At 38.2% G+C, this 18541-nt stretch overlaps 1 pseudogene; it reads right to left on the bottom strand.

Moving 5' to 3' along the window:
- Nucleotides 1-4592: 4592 nt before the first annotated feature.
- Nucleotides 4593-17980, bottom strand: LOC148577840 (uncharacterized; annotated as a pseudogene).
- Between the last annotated feature and the right edge of the window lie 561 nt (nt 17981-18541).

The raw sequence follows: 18541 nt of genomic DNA, 5'->3' as shown, positions 1-18541 counted from the left end.
CACTCACAGTTCAAGAAGATAGTAAGACCGGATTAATCCAGAAGAATAAAGCATCTTCAAGCCTTAACCATCTTCTTATCATTGTAAACATATCAAGCTAGTTAAGTTCTCATTATTTTCTTTTTATGCATTTAAAAAAATCCAACAACTATTCTATCCACCTAACTAAGATCTACAAGATAACCATAGCTTGCTTCAAACCACAATCCTCGTGGGATCGACCCTGACTTGCTCAGGTATTACTTAGACGACCCAGTGCACTTGCTGGTTCACTTGTACGAAGTGTGGGAATTTGTTCATCAAACCCCCTTGCTCGCATATGCGAATGTTCCAACCTAAATGGACTACTCGTGTCGCGTGTGTTCCTCGCGTACTAATGCTTAGCAAAAATCTCAAAAAAGCTGTTAAGCCCAGAATTTCTGTTTTGCATACCAAACTTTGATCGTGCATAACTTTGTCATTTTAAAATATTTTTCATCCATTCTTCAAACGATGTAAACCTCTCGAACTAAATTTTCTTTCAAGTTAAATTTGATAAAATTCAGAGGTCTGGAGGCCAAGTTATGCTCCACCAAAGTTGGTCAAAAATCATAGTTTTCATTAAGCCTTACAAACCTAAACTTTCAAAATATTTCAAATAACAACCTTTCAAAAACCAAACCATATCAGCATCAAGCACTCCCAATTCATATTTCCAACATTCTTCAATACCCCTCACCTACTCCACCACACACCAATTCACAATTATAATCACTTCACACAAACATTCATATCCAAACAACATCATATCTAGTCATCCACTCCTATACACATATATATATACATCATCAAACATCGCAAACTTTGCCCACCACCATCAATTTTCTCATGCCACTATTCATCAACCCAACGATTTCATAACAATTCAACACAAAATGCATATCAATACATGGTTCAACCTTCACATACATTAATACACATTACATTTAATTCAATCTCATACTCACTTATCAAATATCATCATTATTCATTCAAATCGTCATCTCATCAATCATTAACCATAAGAATCAACCACCAATCCATTCTCATCCCAATACAACATTTTTCATTAATTCTACTAAGCATTTAACATAGTCATACATTCCATCATATCCTATGGTCATCTAGCCTAAGTCTTTATGCCACATTATATTTTATTTCGAAAAACCAAAACCATACTTTGGCCGATTTTCCGTTAATCCCAGAACACCTTAAGCGTCCACCATTAACAAATATCCACAGCCTCAAAGTTCACGCTAAAGCTCCCAACTTTGCTAATTTGCGTCCAATATCACCAAATTGTTTCCATGTACACAATTCAATCTAAATTTCATACAACAACACTAGGATTACTTAAGGGTTTACAAATTCAGTAATTTGATAACTACTAGGGTTATCTCACCTTACCAACGCGAAATTGGGACAAGACCCAGCAAGTTCACGAAGCCAATTCGGTCCTAAACACCAAAATTACACAATTTCTCAATACTAAACCCAATTAATTTTTGAAAATTAGGGCTGAGATGCATGGAGTGAAAATGAGACTTATAATGAAATTGTTGGATCGGTCTTGTAGAGCTCATCGCTGCGGATGCTGGGTCACAAACGGTGCGGCGATCGAAACTCCAGATCAAAAGTTATGTGAGGTTGAACTATTGAATGAGGGTTTGGCCACCTTTCTCCTCCTCCATGCAAGATTTCAGCATGGGTCTCATTTGGAAGAGAGAAGAAGAGTTGAAGCTCTTTTATGTTTTTGAGTTAGGCTGTGCCTTGGGCCCATTATGGGCCCGGTTCGTCCGGTTCGGCTCATTTGACCTAATCCTGGCCAAATTTTTTAAAATTAGTGTCAAAATTCTTATTTTAATTAGTTCTACCTCACTAAACTATAAAATTCTATTTTCTAATTTATTTGATTAATAATTAATTTATTAGCTAATTATTCAATAATTTCGCAGGACTTACAAATCGCATTCTTTAAAGGTGTAAAGAAGCAAGAAGCAAGAAAAAACAAAATAGAAGGCAAGTTAGAAAGCTAAGAAATAAACACATCAAGTCAGAAGAATAAAGTAATTTGCAAGACGGAAGAACAGGATGAAGACAAATTCTAAAGCGTAACTACACACTCACACTTGGACTCTTGGTCGCCTATCAACAAAGGGGGATTTAGATTTTTTGAGCCAAAAATCGCTAATAAAATATCAGTAATTTATCGATTCTCGTGACCTAGTCCCTCGTAGCTCATCTTTATTAAATAGTTGGAGCTGGCACCAAAACTTTAATATGTTGCTATACACCTTTCACCCTGAAGGGTGAGCTACAAGGGATGACGACCCTGACCCGACCTTACTTTGAAGTAGGTTTCTTTGAAACCGTGAAACGAATCCTCAAAAAGCCTAAAGATCCGCCGATTCTGTATATCCCGGAAGGAAAGGTACCCCTTTTTTGCTTTCCTTCCCGGGAGGGGTTGGTGAGTAAGAAGAAGTAGAGGATGATATTGACGGAGGTTAGGAGTTCCAACTATTCACACACCATCTCAAAGCAGCGGATGGTGGCCCAGCTGTTTGGGTGAAGTTGTGACGGGGCGACGTCACATCGGTTCAAAGGGCCATGACTAAAGGTGAAAAAGGGAGACGAACTCCCAACGAAGTGAACATGGGTTTGTATACCCACATCCAGCTAGGGACTTGGGAAGATGACAAATTTAGTTGACGAATTTGCTCCCTTGTTCCCAGGACGAAGACGTTGTAGTTCGCCTCCTCCAGTCCACTGCCGCACAATGCCCCGAATATACGAAACTCTTGTAATTCCTCCTGGGTTATCTTTGAAGCCATGCTTATCACATCGGAAGTAACCCACGCGTAACGGCCTATAGGGTTTTGAGCCACGGGTCACTGCACCATACCTACAGTGGGGCACCACTAAAGTCAACACGGGATGTCAAAAACTCGGATGAAATGAAAAATAGAATTATGTTTCGCTATGTCACTACGCTATGCTATTTTGCATCAGTCTAGGGCCTAAATTTAGGAGTGAAAACACCTATGGTATCCCCCTAAGAACTAACTAACAATGGCAATTCCAATTCAATCAAAGCAAGTAAGAACAAAATGTGGCAAATACAACACACAACAATGGATGAAAACAAACATCATTGAAACAAAGGAAATAAAAACCAGAGATATCAATGTACCAGTAAGAGAAGTAGAGGGAAGTGATGAATTCAACACAAACGCAGCGAAATATGTAGTAGAAAGAAGGTAAACCAGTGCTTGTAAAATGGCAAGGAGGGGAGATGGTTGAGAGAGTGAAATGGGAAATGGAAGGAGTTACGAAGGAGGTATAGATATTGAATAGTAACCGTCAGGGGGAGCACGAAAAGGCAAGGGTAAAATCGACCTTTTTATTTTGCTTTCAAATCAACCATAATGAGCATTTGATGCTCCAGGCACGGATATCGAAACGACACCACAAGCAATGGTTGGGGACAGCTCACGTGCACTAAAGGCATGGATCTTGTCAATGGGCCTCCGAGCAAAGGAGAACCACACCCCGCGAGCACGCGAACAACTCGAACGTACTAAACCGTGAGCTTCACAGTTTGCCACGTTGGGGACACTGTTCCGGCCCAGCCCAACAAGGACCGGGTTCCATCATACGGACCCAGGGTAAAGGTCCCATCCGGAGTACAAGGTATAAATGGGGAGGTACGTCACTCTTACCCTAATTAGCCACCTCATTGTACGGACGCTCACTTTAGTATCGGAGTGTCCTTGCAGGTGGCCTCACCCGCCGACCAACCGACATTTGGAACAACACCTCTCCGTAGAGCTCGCAGCCAGGTCCAGAAACACCCTCGATCAACCCGTTGCTCTCGACCCGCCAACCATCTGATCCACCTTTCTAGCGAGCAACCGAACATATATATATATATATATATATATATATATATATATAGGTAAATACCAAATCGGTACCCGAAAGATTCTAACGCTGACAAAATGGTACCTGACTTTTGTTATTGACAAAATAGCCCTTAAAATATTTTAAAATTTGACAAGCGTGTCCCTGAGCTCGCCGGAGCAAATTTCCAGCACGCACAATGCTGACATGACCATCCTATTTTGGTGACCTGGCAAACCACCCTTCAAACCCTATCTCTCCCTCCCCAATGCAGACTCCCCTCCATCTCCCTCCCCATCGTAGCCCTCCCCCTATCCAACGCAACCCCCTCCCCCTCTTTCCCATCGCAGCCCCCCTTTCCTCTCCCTCCCCATCGCAGCCCCCCAACACACACTCCCCCTTCCCTTTCCCTCCCCATCGCAGCTCCCCAACACACACTCCCCTCTTCTCTTTCCCTCCCCATCGCAGCCCCCTTCCCTCTCCCTCCCATTGCAGATCATATAAAGGCACAGATAGAAGCATGCACAACAGAACACAAGATCACAATTCAAATTACAATCTACCAATACCATGAGTTTCTTTCCAAATGTATTACACTATTCCATCAATTACATTAAAAGAAGAAGAAAAAGAAAAATTTCACTTACAAACCGCCCAAATTTTTTTCCCTTTGATCATACATTCAAATTCTCCAAATTCCAAAAGGCTCTGCGCCAACAATTCCACCAAATTCTCAATGACCACACACCCACAATAACCATGAAAAACAGTAAAAAACGAGTTTTGTGTATCAATTGCTATAATAAGCAAAACTAAGAAAATCACGAAGACAAAGTTATAGATGAACATCAAAAGTGTGACCCAGAGATAAGTGATGAACAAACGCTTGAAGACTTTGGGATGAGGAGATGGTGGAGGAAAAGGAGACGGCTTTGATGGTGTAGAGGGGAGTGACGGTGAAGACGACGACGGCGGTGGAGAGGTGAGAGAAGGCAAAGAGGAAGTGAAGGTAGCAGAACTAGATTGTGAGGAGAAGGGTCTATTCATGGTTAGCTTGGGAAGAGTCTTGATAAGAGTTCTGGAACTGAGCGAGGAGTGGTTGTGTGAAGAGTGAGTGTGCGAGGATTGCAAATGAGAGAGGGGAAATTAGTGTTAGGGTTATGAGGTGGAATATCTTTGATGATCCCTTTGGAATTGAGATTGATTCTCTCAAGATTTCTGGGATGTTCAGGAATTGCAACTACTCTAGTGCTAGATCTATTACTCCTTCTTCTTCTCAGATTCTCGTTCTGTTCTTCTCTTATTTGAGAGAGAGAGAGAATCAAAAGTTTTGGTTTGTGGTTGCTTTGAAATGATGAAATTTTGAGGTATTAGATTTTTGTTTTTCTTCATTGTAGAAATGAGATGAGATGAGATGAGATGAGATGAGATGAGAAGGAGGGAAAGGGAAGGGGGTTGCGATTGGGAGGGAAAGGGAAAGGAGCTGCGATGGGGAATGCGGGGGAGGGGTTGCATTGGGTAGGAGGAGGGTTGCGATGGGAAAGGAGATGGAGGGGGAGTCTGCGTTGGGAAGGGAGAGATTAGGATTTGAAGGGTGGTTTGTCAGGTTACCAAAATACGGTGGCCATGTCAGCATTGTGCTTGCCGGAGATTTGCTCCAGCGAGCTCAGAGACACACTTATCAAATTTTAAAATCATTTAGGAGCTATTTTGTCAATAACAAAAGTCAGGTACCATTTTGTCAGCGCCAGAATCTTTTAGGTACTAATTTGATATTTACCTCATATATATATGCTATAATTTGTTAGAGAAATTCATATTTAGAGATTTAAATACCCTGCCATTTTTTATAAATGCAAAATTTGAATTTTTACTGAGGAAATCAAAGTTTTACTAAATCTACGAATTCAAATGTAGTTCAACTTTCTTGATTTTCAATTATTTTATTTATTAAAAAAATGCAATCCATACTACATAAAAGGAGAATTGATTTTGATAATTGAATACTCAAAATATGACATGACTATAACATATTTAGACTTTATATCTCTCTGTCCTTGTTAAGTATTCTTGTGGCTCAAGTATTACCATCCTTAGTTTTTAACTTTTTATTGTGATATGATATTAGAAATGCATTTGATTAACGAATAAAAATAAAATAACAATTTCCAGACAATTTCATGATATATAAATAAACCTCATTTTAAAAAATTTGCATTCTATTCTTACCTCTTAAAGCATATATAATGATTTTAAGAGTTATGAAAAAATCAAAGAAAAGGATTTTTTTTTCAAGGCAAGGGAATTTATAATTTTTCAGAATCTTTGAAATAATTTTAACTATATTTTGAATAATTACACATCTGGAATGTAGCATACAAAACAAACACCTGCATGTTTGTAGCTTTTCACTTGGTGAGTTTGGATTATATAGTAGCTCATACAATAATACCATAGTGCTCTTTCCTGAATATATATTTATAAAAAGAGTAAATTAACAACTTAATTTTTGAAAAGTTGTGTCAAATAAATTCGTTCTTGAATAATGAAAACTTCCAAATAGATTTTTAAGGGTTGGTTTGATTGGACACGTCAAGTCCTCCGGTAAAAAAACACTAAAATGTACTAACTAATTTGTCTAATTTTAAAATTTAGAAGGACTAACACACATATTAACCAAATTTTATCAGATCTATTCAATCCATAATAATTTAACTACCAATTTCAATGTATTGATTGAGCCAATTTATTCATATTGTTCACAAAAACCATTGTCTATCTAATAAAATCCTTTCATTTAAAGTATTTTTATTTCAATTATTTCTGTTGTTTTCCTCTAAATTAGACAAAGTGATCCCTATCTACTAACAATATCAAGTGTTTTTAATGGTTGGACTTAACATGTTTAACCGAAAGAAAAATTAGACTTATTTTTTTATTATTTTAATAGCGAATTTATCTGATGCAAAATTTTTCAGAAATTAACTTCACACGAATCCAAATCCAAATGACGTATAAAACAACTGCATAATATTGGAAAAAAAAAAAGGGTGTTCTCGCACTATGCGAGATTTGACAAATAGAGGTGCTTTTTTGACTAAATTTTTAAAGTGGTTTCTGAGATTGAAGTTGTGTATTAAAATTGTTTCTGAGATTTCAATTGCATCAATTACGTCCATAAGATTAAACAAATTGCACTATAATAGTCCCTGACCCATTTTCCGTTAATGACGCGCTAACGTGGACTTTTGGTGACAAGTGTCACCTCATGGTTTGGACTCGTGTAATAGTATGATGACGTGTCGGTCAGCGACACGTGGCATGCTAACGTGGATGGTTATGCCACGTGTCACAATGCTATTTTGCCATGTTTCGGATTATGCCACGTGTCACAATGTTATTTGTCCACGTATCATCTACTATGTCATCATTACATATGCACCAATTGGTTCCTTATTTTGCATCAAATGACTTATTTTATTTCTTGAAATTGTGTCGTGCACCAAATTAGTTCCTTCATCAGTTTTTTCTCATTTTTTTGTAAATTTAAAATTCTCAATATTTTTTAACACACTAATTTTAATTTTATCTTTTCACAAGTTATTTAAATATAAGTGATGAGGGAAAAACGACTCCACACAAACTCACCGGCAAGTGTACCGGGTCGCATCAAGTAGTAATAACTCACAAGAGTGAGGTCGATCCCACAGGGATTGATGGATCAAGCAACTTTAGTGAGTGATCAGTCTAGTCAAGCAGACAGTGATGAATGGAGTAAAAATTGGAGCATCAGAAGATAAATTGCAGAAAATATAAAATACAGAAAGTAAATTGCAGAAGTTTAAATGACAAGAAAAGTAAATTGCATCAAATGTGAATTGGGTGCAGGGAATTTAAAGAAAGCAGTAAATCAGAACTCAGAACAATTGCAGAAGAATTAAATTGCATGAAAAGTAAATTCAGATCACAACAAACTCAAATGTAAAGTCGCAGAAAGTAAAATTGAAGAAAAGGAAATTTTAGCAGAGGATTGCAGAAACTGAAATTACATAAACTGAGTTCAATACTGAAATGTAGAAGGTGCAGAAAAATAAAAGTGTATCAAAGAGAGCCTTCTATTCTATTCCTACTACTACTCCTACTGCTGCCTACTACTACTGCAGCCTAACAGCTCTGAGCCCTTTTTTCTAACAGAACTAAAGCCTTTTTAAAGGCATTCCTAAATTACAAATGAAATTCAAATTGAAAATAAATTACAATTAAATGCAAAATTCCTATTCTAGATTATCCTTATGCCTTTGAGTGATGTCAATTGGGCTCTGCTTGCTTTTGTGTGTTGATGGGTTTGGAATCACCTTTAATTGAGCAGAGACGATGCTTCCAGGAGAGCGTAGCGTTCATTTAGAGAATGGAGCGTTCGGGCACTCACGCGTACGCGTCCTTCACGCGTGCGCGTGCTTTTGCAATTTCGCCCATCGACACGTACGCGTCACCTACGCGTACGCGTCCTTTGCAGCGTTAACTTAGTGAGCGCTACGTTTGCTTAATGAACGTTGCCCCACGCGTGCGCGTCATGTACGCGTGCGCGTGGGTATCAAAATCTCAATTCCATGCTTCAGCGCCAGCCACGCGTGCGCGTGCTTTGTCCCAAGTGCACCATCGACGCGTGCACGTCGATTGCAAAACTTTGCCTCCAAATTTTAACTTGCCCGAAAACGCTCTCTCATGCAACGTAGCGTTCTCTTTTGGAAACGAGTGCAAAACAATATCACGTATACGCGTCATGCACGCGAACGCGTGAATCTTCAAAAATCCATCCCCGACGCGTGCGCGTCATGCACGCGTGCGCGTTGTAGCATTTTTCCGCCAAGACCCTTTTCTTTGTTTAAATCATGGGCCACGCTTTTAAAAGTGTGGCCTAAGGCTCCAAACATGCTTAGACTTCAAAAGTATCTCCAGAATTCTTCCTTTGAGCTTATTTTGTGCTTTCTGCTTCTTTTCCTTCATCTTTTCACCTATCATCAACCAAACAGATACATCAAAGCCTTTGGCATAATCATCATATCTTGCATCATTCATATTATCAACTAAATCTTGCAAGAAATCTAATGGAAATGCATAAAATTACCAATGTTTGATTGAATCAAGACAAGCATGAAATTCTCACTCAAACAGTTATTTGTTGCCTAAAAATGCATAAAAACCAAATAAAAACTAATGAAATAGGCTTGTGAAACTAGCCTAAGATGACTTGTGATGAACGAGTTTTGCTCAATGGTTTAGAATTTTTCTTCTAGAAATAAGAACTTCGTTGTAAGCATAGTTCTAAACCAACAAACAATTCCCACATCAAAAATTTGAGTTGTCACATGTAGCAAACCCCAAATGAAAATTAACCGGAGTATTTGGGCTCCGGGTCGTCTCACGAAGAGTTGCAATGAAATGTATGATTATTGGCTATGAGGGGTATAGGGGGGTTTTTTGGTTGATAAGAGGACAAGAAAATATAAATGGCAATAAAAGTAAATTGAGCAAGCAATTAAAGAAAGCAAGTAATAAAGAGAGACATTCATGGCAATGGATTGAGATCATAGGCTTTCTATCCTAGTCATGCATGATTAATTCATCTTGTTTAATTAACTCACACATCAGGAGAATGTCAAACAAGACTAATTAATCATGTCACAAATATAAACAAGAATTTATCTCATTACGTCAACTCCAACAAATAGGGAGAAAGTCTAATGAGACTAGCTAATCTCAATCCAAAAGTCTTAATCGACTTACTAATGAAATTAGCAAAAGATTAGCGTCAATGGAAACAATATTAGCTAACAACTCTAGATCACCAACATAAGTTGGGTTTTCATGACTCAAGATTGCCCAATCACTCTTTCCAAGCCAAGAATGCTCAAAATCTACTCTAAAGCCCAACCAAGCATTTTGTCAAACACTTGGTGGGTAATAAAGGAAAGCATAATAAAAGTGCAAGAATAATAAATCTACCAACTACCAATTGTAAGAAAAGTAAATCAACAACTCAATTCATCAATAAAAAGAACATCAAACATTAATTTGCATTAAAAGAAAATGAAAATCCAACAAGGGCTCATCAACATAAAAGTAACAAAATAAAGGAAATGACAAGTAAAATTAGAAGAGTAGAGATGTAACAACAAGAAATTAAAAGGAGAAACTAAATCAAAACAAGAATTAAAAGTTGGATTTAAGAAAATTAAACCTAAACTACCCTAAATTCTAGAGAGAAGAGAGAGCTTCTCTCTCTAGAATTCTACCCTAAAACATGATGAAAACTAAACTATGACTACTTTGTTCATTCTCCCTTCAATCTTTGGGTTCAATAGCATTAGAAATAGGTTGGATTGGGCCCAAAATGAGCTGCAAAATCGCTGGGGGCGATTCCATTAAAGTGACCCACGTGCTCAATCGGTGCGCGCGCGTACATGGCACGTGCGCGCCCCTATGCGTCAGATAACATATGGCAAATTTCATATCATTTTGAAGCCCCGGATATTAGCTTTCCAACGCAACTAGAACCGCCTCATTTGGACCTCTGTAGCTCAAGTTATGGTCGTTTGAGTGCGAAGAGGTCAGGCTTGACAGCTTTACGGTTCCTTCATTTCTTCATGAGTTCTCCCACTTTACATGCTTTTCTCCTCACTTTTTCCATCCAATACTTGCCTTATGAACCTGAAATTACTCAACAAACATATCAAGGCATCGAATGGAATTAAAGTGAATTTAAATCACCAATTTTAGGGCCTGAAAAGCATGTTTTCACATTTAAGCACAAATCAAGGGAGAATTGCAAAACCATGATATTTCATTGAATAAATGTGAGAAAAGTTGATAAAATTCCCCAAAATAAGCACAAGATAAACCACAAAATTGGGGTTTATCAAATCTCCCTACACTTAAACCAAGCATGTCCTCATGCTAAGAATAAAGAAAGACAAGAAAAGGGTTATGAACATTTATTCAATGCAAATAAACTATATAAACCTATCTACATGCATGCAACTAAATGCAAAATGATTCTACCTACTTGGTTAAAAGTAAATCAATCTCCAAGAACACATATGCACAGGTAGGGTGTAACGACCCAATTTTCAATATGTCTAGATCATACCGGAAACTGAGCGCTACCAATTTGTCTTCCTAATTATTATCTATTATTTATCATATGAGCCTGATTCGTTGTTAAAAGCGTAGTTAATTTGTGAGGTTTTTTTTTTGAAAACGTTTGGATTAATAGGCGGAATCACTCATAATCAATTCACAAGTAATAACAGATAAAACAGTTATAAACAACCACACATAAATACATCACAAGTAGCGAGCAACATTTAGTGATCCAGCCTTTGTTAGAGTATAGACCTTTAGTTAGAACACCCTTAAATATAGCTAGATAATAACTATATACATATACATACATACAACCTCCCAGGTCCTGACCTGTTTAAGAAGTCCCTAAGCTGGCACCTAGGCTAGCCTAGACTCTATACTCACCTAGTCCCTCTAAACTACTAAAGCGAGGGAAAGTACGTTCTAGGTCTTCAAAACTCAAGTCAAGTGGAACGTCATCAAAAGATAGAACATCATCTGCTACTCTTCTGCACGATCAGACTTTTCCACAGGACGTCTCTCTGGTACCTCATGAAGTAGCCACACAATAGGAATCTCGTACACAGGATTTAGGTTAAAGTGCGCATACGAACGGGGTGTAGACGTTGGCTGGTCTCACAGTATATACATGTAAACAGAGAACGATATTCACCCTAGACTCAGAAGACTATCTAGAGCAGAATCCTCTTCTTGCGAATGGTCATCAGCGAACTATGGTGATGTACTCTTACTTCCATCTGAAGGGGGAAGGGAGAGAGAAGGGGTAAGAACTGGGGAGATCTTAGTAGGGTCGGGGTTATTAGTTACGTTCATTAATTCTATGTTGTTTAGCAGACTATTAGCAGAATACAAGGAAGCAGTAATTAGAAAACACAGATAAGTAGAAAAGATAGAGAAAACAGATAGCAGAACACAAACAGAAGAATACAAGAAAATAACACAAACACAGAGAATGGAATACAAACAAGGAAAGCATACATTCATACCACAATCATAACAAAGGAAATGCGCAACCAAGTATGATGCATGTCTAGCCCTAGCGCAGGTAATGAGCTCATTTGTCGGTTACATACCCGCTCCCGACGTTACCCGGAGTCCTTTGACCAGGTAAGGCTTTCCTGTTGGCAATGTCCCTCGCAAGAGTCCTTTGACTTGTGAGGCAAACCACTGCAAGAGTCCTTTGACTTGCAGGGCGACACTAGCAACCCACTGCAAGAGTCCTTTGACTTGCATGGCGGAGCTAGTTAACTTATATCTGCCAAACACACTCACTGTAAGAGTCCTTTGACTTACAGGAGCACACACACACACACTCACTGTAAGAGTCCTTTGACTTACAAGAGTATATGCCAGTTGTGTTTTCTCGATACCTCTGTAAGAGTCCTCTGACTTACAGAATAGCATTATAGCTAAGTATCCCAGGAAAGCACTCTCAGTGGTCGTACCACCATCTATCTGACTGCCTTCATGCAGCAGATCATCACATAATCATTTTCATTATCATCATTCATTATCATTCTCATTATTCATCATCACTTTCACATTCTTATGCAGTACCTCTTTCTTTCTCTGTATCTCTTTACTCTGTTTTAATTATTCTGTTCTCTGCATCTCTTTTATCTTCTCTAATTACTCTTTTCATCTGTATCTATATTACTCTTTTTCTCTTTATCTCTTTACTTTACTCTGGTTACTCTATTTTTTGTGTTTCTCTACTCTGCTCTGATTTCTCTGCTTAACGTATGTATTTAAAGTTTATGTAAATTTCGGTATGAATAGTTAGCCTGTCCCAAGTATAGGTTCATTAAGTCTATACTGAAACAGTTTAACTTTTCATATTATACCTAACCCTAGTCGCAACTCAAGTACTAACTAAGTTGCCCTAGTTCATTCACTAGTCTCTGTCTGTTTTTCTGTCGTTAAAACTTTACAGACTTTTCTTTTGGTGTTTATCTTTTCTTTAACTTTTTATCTTTTATTTATTTTTACCTCACTAATATGTTCTTACCACTCCCTAGGAGTTTTATGAAGGTAATTATGAGATTCTGCGCTTAAAGTTGTCTTTCTAAAGCTTTTACAGAAAACTGCCTTTTTCGCATTATTTTATTATTATTTATTATTTTATTAATATATTTTCGAAAATTAACTTACCATTTACTTTTAACCTTTAAAATTTACTTTTTACCACCCGTAACTTTTAATATTTCTACTTTTACCACCCTAACTTTCAGAAATTACCAAATAACCCCTCAAATACCAAAATAATTACTTCCTTGCCCTTTTATGAATCAAAAAGGTGTTCTTCATTGTTCTTCACCACACTCAAAGTGTTCTTCATGTTCTTCATAAATTCTTCAGATTCTTTCTCTGTTTTTACCCGTTTTTCAGTCTTTTCAGCAACCGATTTTTACCAAAATTCCAAATAAATTCCCAGCCACTAAAACCCCATCTTTTCTACATGATTTTAACACAAATTGAACCCCAATTTAGGGCCTAGGGTTTCGTTTTCCAGCAGCCACAAGAACACACATTCATAGCTTGAATTTCATCAAATTTCATCAAAATTTCACCAAATTTTCACCAAGAATCAATCATATATGCAACCAATTTTTAGCACAGCTAAATCATACAACATTCACACATCTCAAACACAAATAATCAAGATTAATTTCGTGACACCCTACCTTGATTTGCTGCTCCAAATCCGGTTAAACTTTCAGGTGGTCCTTAAGCACTTTTTCCTCCTAAATCACATCAAGAACAACTTTAAATCCAAAAACTCTCAACTGACCAAATCTCACTCAGTATGTTAGGAAGAGATATATCACCTTAGACTTGCTGGAAATTCACGTTTCTTGGCCCTCAAGTCAAGTTAAGCATGATTCCTAAGGAAGAACATCAAGAAAACACATGTTTTGCATGGTTTTCCTTGAAAACCGAATTGAAATGGGAGGGAGACAGCCATCTCCCCTTATTTCCAGCCTTGATAAATCACATGGTTATGTAGAGGAAGAAGAGAGGATCATTTTGGTGAAAACGGAGTTTTGATTTGAGTTTTAGTTCAGAAGAAATCAAGCTTTGAAGATTAAGTGTTCATAAAAGTTTCTCTCTTTTCTCTCTTGTTATTTTCGGCCAAAATGATGAAATTAGACAGCCTTGGAGGTCTTGGGGGTGTAAGGTGAGTTGTGATTGGTTGGCTTGGAGGTGGATTAAAATAATATTAAAATATCTCTGGTGTACAACTACTAAAACTAGGTGTATCGGAATACTCGTAAAAACATCTCTAAAAATTATTTTCTGAGCTACTAGCATAAATGACACTAGTAACATATTTATTATGAGAATAGAACATGTATAATGAGGCCTTAGCATTGCTAAATTCATAAGAGAGTGCTGGTGCTAAGCTGCACCAGGAAACCGTAAACCCGGTTAAACCGATTTTCTGTTTTTAACAAAAATAGACCAGGTAACCTTATAATATCATTCAAGCATGTTCTAATACTAATATAATGATAATATTATACTATTATCTCTCTCCTCTCATGAATCGAGTCCGGTTCGTCAAACAGAGACTATTTACGAAAATCAGAATCAAAACTGCCAACCGATACGGTTTAAAAACTAGGTTCTTCCCGATTGCATTATCAAGCTTGCCCCAGAGGAGGTTCTAGCTTAAGGATGACATAATGATAATGAGGATTGAGATGCTTGATGATATAACAGAGGTGTTTCCTTTACTGATCTTCCGGAAAAACCCGTACTTTCAGAAAAGATCTCATATACTCGAAAATTAGGGTTGTTACATTCTACCCTCCTAAAAGAAAATTTTGCCCTCAAAATTTTAGTTACCTAGGAATAGATGCGGGTAATTATCTTTCATCTTATCTTCCAGTTCCCAAGTGTGCTCTTCTTCTCCTCTTGGTTCCCAAGCTACTTTGACTAAGCGAACAACTTTTCCTCTTAGCTACTTATCACTTCTTTCTACTATCTGAACTGGTGATGCTTGATATGTCAAATCATTTCGTAACTGTACTGTATCTGGTTGTAAAACGTGACTCTCATCGGGAACATACTTTTTAAGTTGCGAGACATGTAAAACATCATGAAGGTTTGATAAATAAGGAGGAAGGACTATTTGATAAGCAACTAGACCGACTCTTTTAAGTATTTGGAAAGGTTCTATGTATCGTGGGTTAAGCTTTTTAGTCTTAAGGACTTTACCTATTCCAGTAATCGAGGTTACTTCTAGAAAGACACGGTTTCTGTCATTAAACTCTAAGGGTCTACGTCTATTATCGGCATAGCTCTTTTGACGGCTCTGTCCTGTCTGGATCTTCTGGTGAATCCCCTTTATCTTTTCAATAGTTTCCTACACTAAGTTTGGACCTAAGATACTAGCTTCTCCATCGTCATTCCAACACAATGGTGTCCGACATCTTCTTTCGTAGAGAGCTTCATATGGTGCCATCCCGTTACTTTGTTGGTAACTGTTGTTGTAGACGAACTCGACCAACGGCAAATATTTATCCCAACCGCCTTGGTTACCCATCACACAAAATCTTAGCATGTCTTCCAATGTCTGGATTGTCCGCTCTGATTATCCATCTATCTGAGGATGGTATGCTATACTCGAGTGCAATTCTATTTCCAACACTTTCTGAAAAGCTCCCCAAAATCTAGTAGTAAACCTTGAAACTTGATCTGAGACAATTTACGAAGGTATCCCATGTAGTCGTACGATTTCTTGAATATATATTCGTTCCAGCCTTTCTAAAGTATAGTCAACTCGAATCGGAAGGAAGCGCGCTGACTTTGTCAACCTGTCCACAATTACCCAGATGGCATCGTGTCCTATTGAGGTCCTTGGCAGTCCCGTGACAAAATCCATAGTAATCTGCTCCCATTTCCATTGTGGTATTTCTAAGGGTTGCAGGGTTCTTGACAGTTTCTGATGTTCCACCTTCATCTTCTGGCAGGTTAAACATTTTGAGACATAATCAGCTACTTCTTTCTTTAAGCCCGGCCACCAGAACATTTGTTTCAAATCTCGATACATCTTTGTCACTCCAGGATGCATAGAAAATCTACTTTGGTGAGCTTTAGCAAGAATCTTTTGTCGCAATTCTCCAGAGTTAGGCACACAAATTCTGTTCTTGTACCTCTATAGGCCACTACGATCCTATCTCACAGCTTCTTCAGCTCTGCAAGCAATAGTGACATCCGGTACGGTGCTATGAAAATCGGTCCGATTCCAGGTACTAGCTCAATGCTGAATTTTATCTCTCGCTGTGGAGGAAACTCAGGTATGTCGTCCAAGAAAACATCAGGAAATTCCTTCACCATTTGAATTCATTCTAAGCTTAATTCACTATCATTTGAGCTAGCCGCTAACAGAACGTACCCCTCACAATCACTCCTGCCTAAGGTAATTCTTACAGAATTCAGATATAAAGTGTGAGACAGAAATGGTTTAGTACATAGACTATTAGATGGAATAACAGCAGTTCTTTTAAAATAATCAAGGAAAGCATGATACTTAGATAACCAATCTAATCCTAAAATAACTTCTAAACCACATAGAGGTAAACAGATTAGATCGTGTATAAAAGTCCTGTTCCTAATAGCGAATGGTACATGCAGGAACACTAAACTGGTCAAAGCATTTTGGGATGCAGGTGTATGGACAATCGAGTAAAAATTCAATTTAAAGAAATATAATCCTAACTCGTGAGCAATAGTTAGAGAAATGAAGAATGCGATGCACCCGAATCATACAGTACAGTTAGAAATCGATTCTTGACATAACCTGACCTTGAATGAGGGCATCCGATTGCACAACATCGTCAATAGTGATAGCAAACACTCGTCCTTATTGTTGGGTTCTAACTGGATTTTGAGTAAATCCCTTCGGACAATCCTTGGCAATATGTCCAAGTTCTCCACAAGCATAGCAGTTAGATGATCCAAACTGGCAAGACCTGTTATCATGCTCTTTTCCACATTGCTTACATGCAGTGTTTATGTAAGCCTGATGGGCTCGTTCACCATTGCCTTGCCTTGCTTTACCTCCATTCTTACCCGTACAGCGAGCAGTAATGTTACCAACTTGTAGATTCTTATGTTGTCGTATGCCACGCGCTTTAAAATGCACCCTTCTCCCAGCTGCCTGATGATTACTAAGACGCCTTGGTGGAAATCCTTGGTGACTCACCTTGGCCACAATCACTTTCTTAATACATTCTTCCACTAACTTGCTCTTGTTGACTAATTCGGCAAAATTACGTATCTCCAGCGGAACTATTGAACTCATCAGATCATCACGAAGGCCTCCTTCAAACTTCAAGCACTTCCATTCTTCAAAGTCAACAGGATTCCCTTGACAGATCCTAGAGAAATGACACAGGTCATCGAAATTATGAGCATACTCAGCAACAGTCAAATCTCCTTGCCTCAGCTGCATAAGCTATATCTCTTTAGCATCACGCACTACTCTTGGGAAATATTTCTTGTAGAATTCATCTTTAAAAATATCCCAAGGAATGTCACCCTCATTATGTTGTAGCAGTCGCTGTATCCCCTGTCACCAGTACTCAGCTTCTCCCTCGAGCATAGAAGTAGCAAACTCCACATGTTGTCCTTCCGGAGCATGCTGCGTTCTTAGTGATCGTTCAATACCCCGAAACCAGTTGTCAGCATCAGTCGCAACGAGTGTACCTTTAAACTTAGGCGGTTCAACCTTCAGAAAAGTCGCAAGGGTCATAGGTCTTTCAGGATGCCCTAAGTTATTCTCATCATTCCCACTATCTTCCTCATGCTTATTCTCCTTCCCGTTTTTCACTCCAAGACGATCAACAGCCCTAGCCACTGCTACTGCAGCCTCACGTACTGCCTCAGCTACAGCGTTCATAGTAGTCATAAACGTTTCCTGTTCCCTCTCGTAGTTAACATTAGGAATTCCTTCTCATACGCCTCGTCTCTGTGAACCCATTGTAGTCATATTCACACCAAACAATCATTGTTAAGGTGATCAGTCTTAACACTTCAAGTCAAGTGTGAACATTCCCAAAATGAAAACACAGAAACAATCATGCAACATATATCACTGGGATATCCTATATGCATGAGACACACAACAGAGTATGCAATGAAGCATAGTCAGTCCACTCCCCAGGCTCTACTGGGAACGAACTGCTCTTATACCAAATTGTAACGACCCAATTTTCAATATGTCTAGATCATACCGGAAACTGAGCGCTACCAATTTGTCTTCCTAATTATTATCTATTATTTATCATATGATCCTGATTCGTTGTTAAAAGCGTAGTTAATTTGCGAGTTTTTTTTTGAAAACGTTTGGATTAATAGGCGGAATCACTCATAATCAATTCACAAGTAATAACAGATAAAACAGTTATAAACAACCACACATAAATACATCACAAGTAGCGAGCAACATTTAGTGATCCAGCCTTTGTTA

This window comes from Arachis ipaensis, chromosome B1, assembly GCF_059453495.1.
Source record: "Arachis ipaensis isolate K30076 ecotype BB chromosome B1, ASM5945349v1, whole genome shotgun sequence".
NCBI lineage: Eukaryota > Viridiplantae > Streptophyta > Magnoliopsida > Fabales > Fabaceae > Arachis > Arachis ipaensis.
Note: the sequence above shows the minus strand (reverse complement) of the source record. Positions and strands in the feature narration are given on the sequence as shown.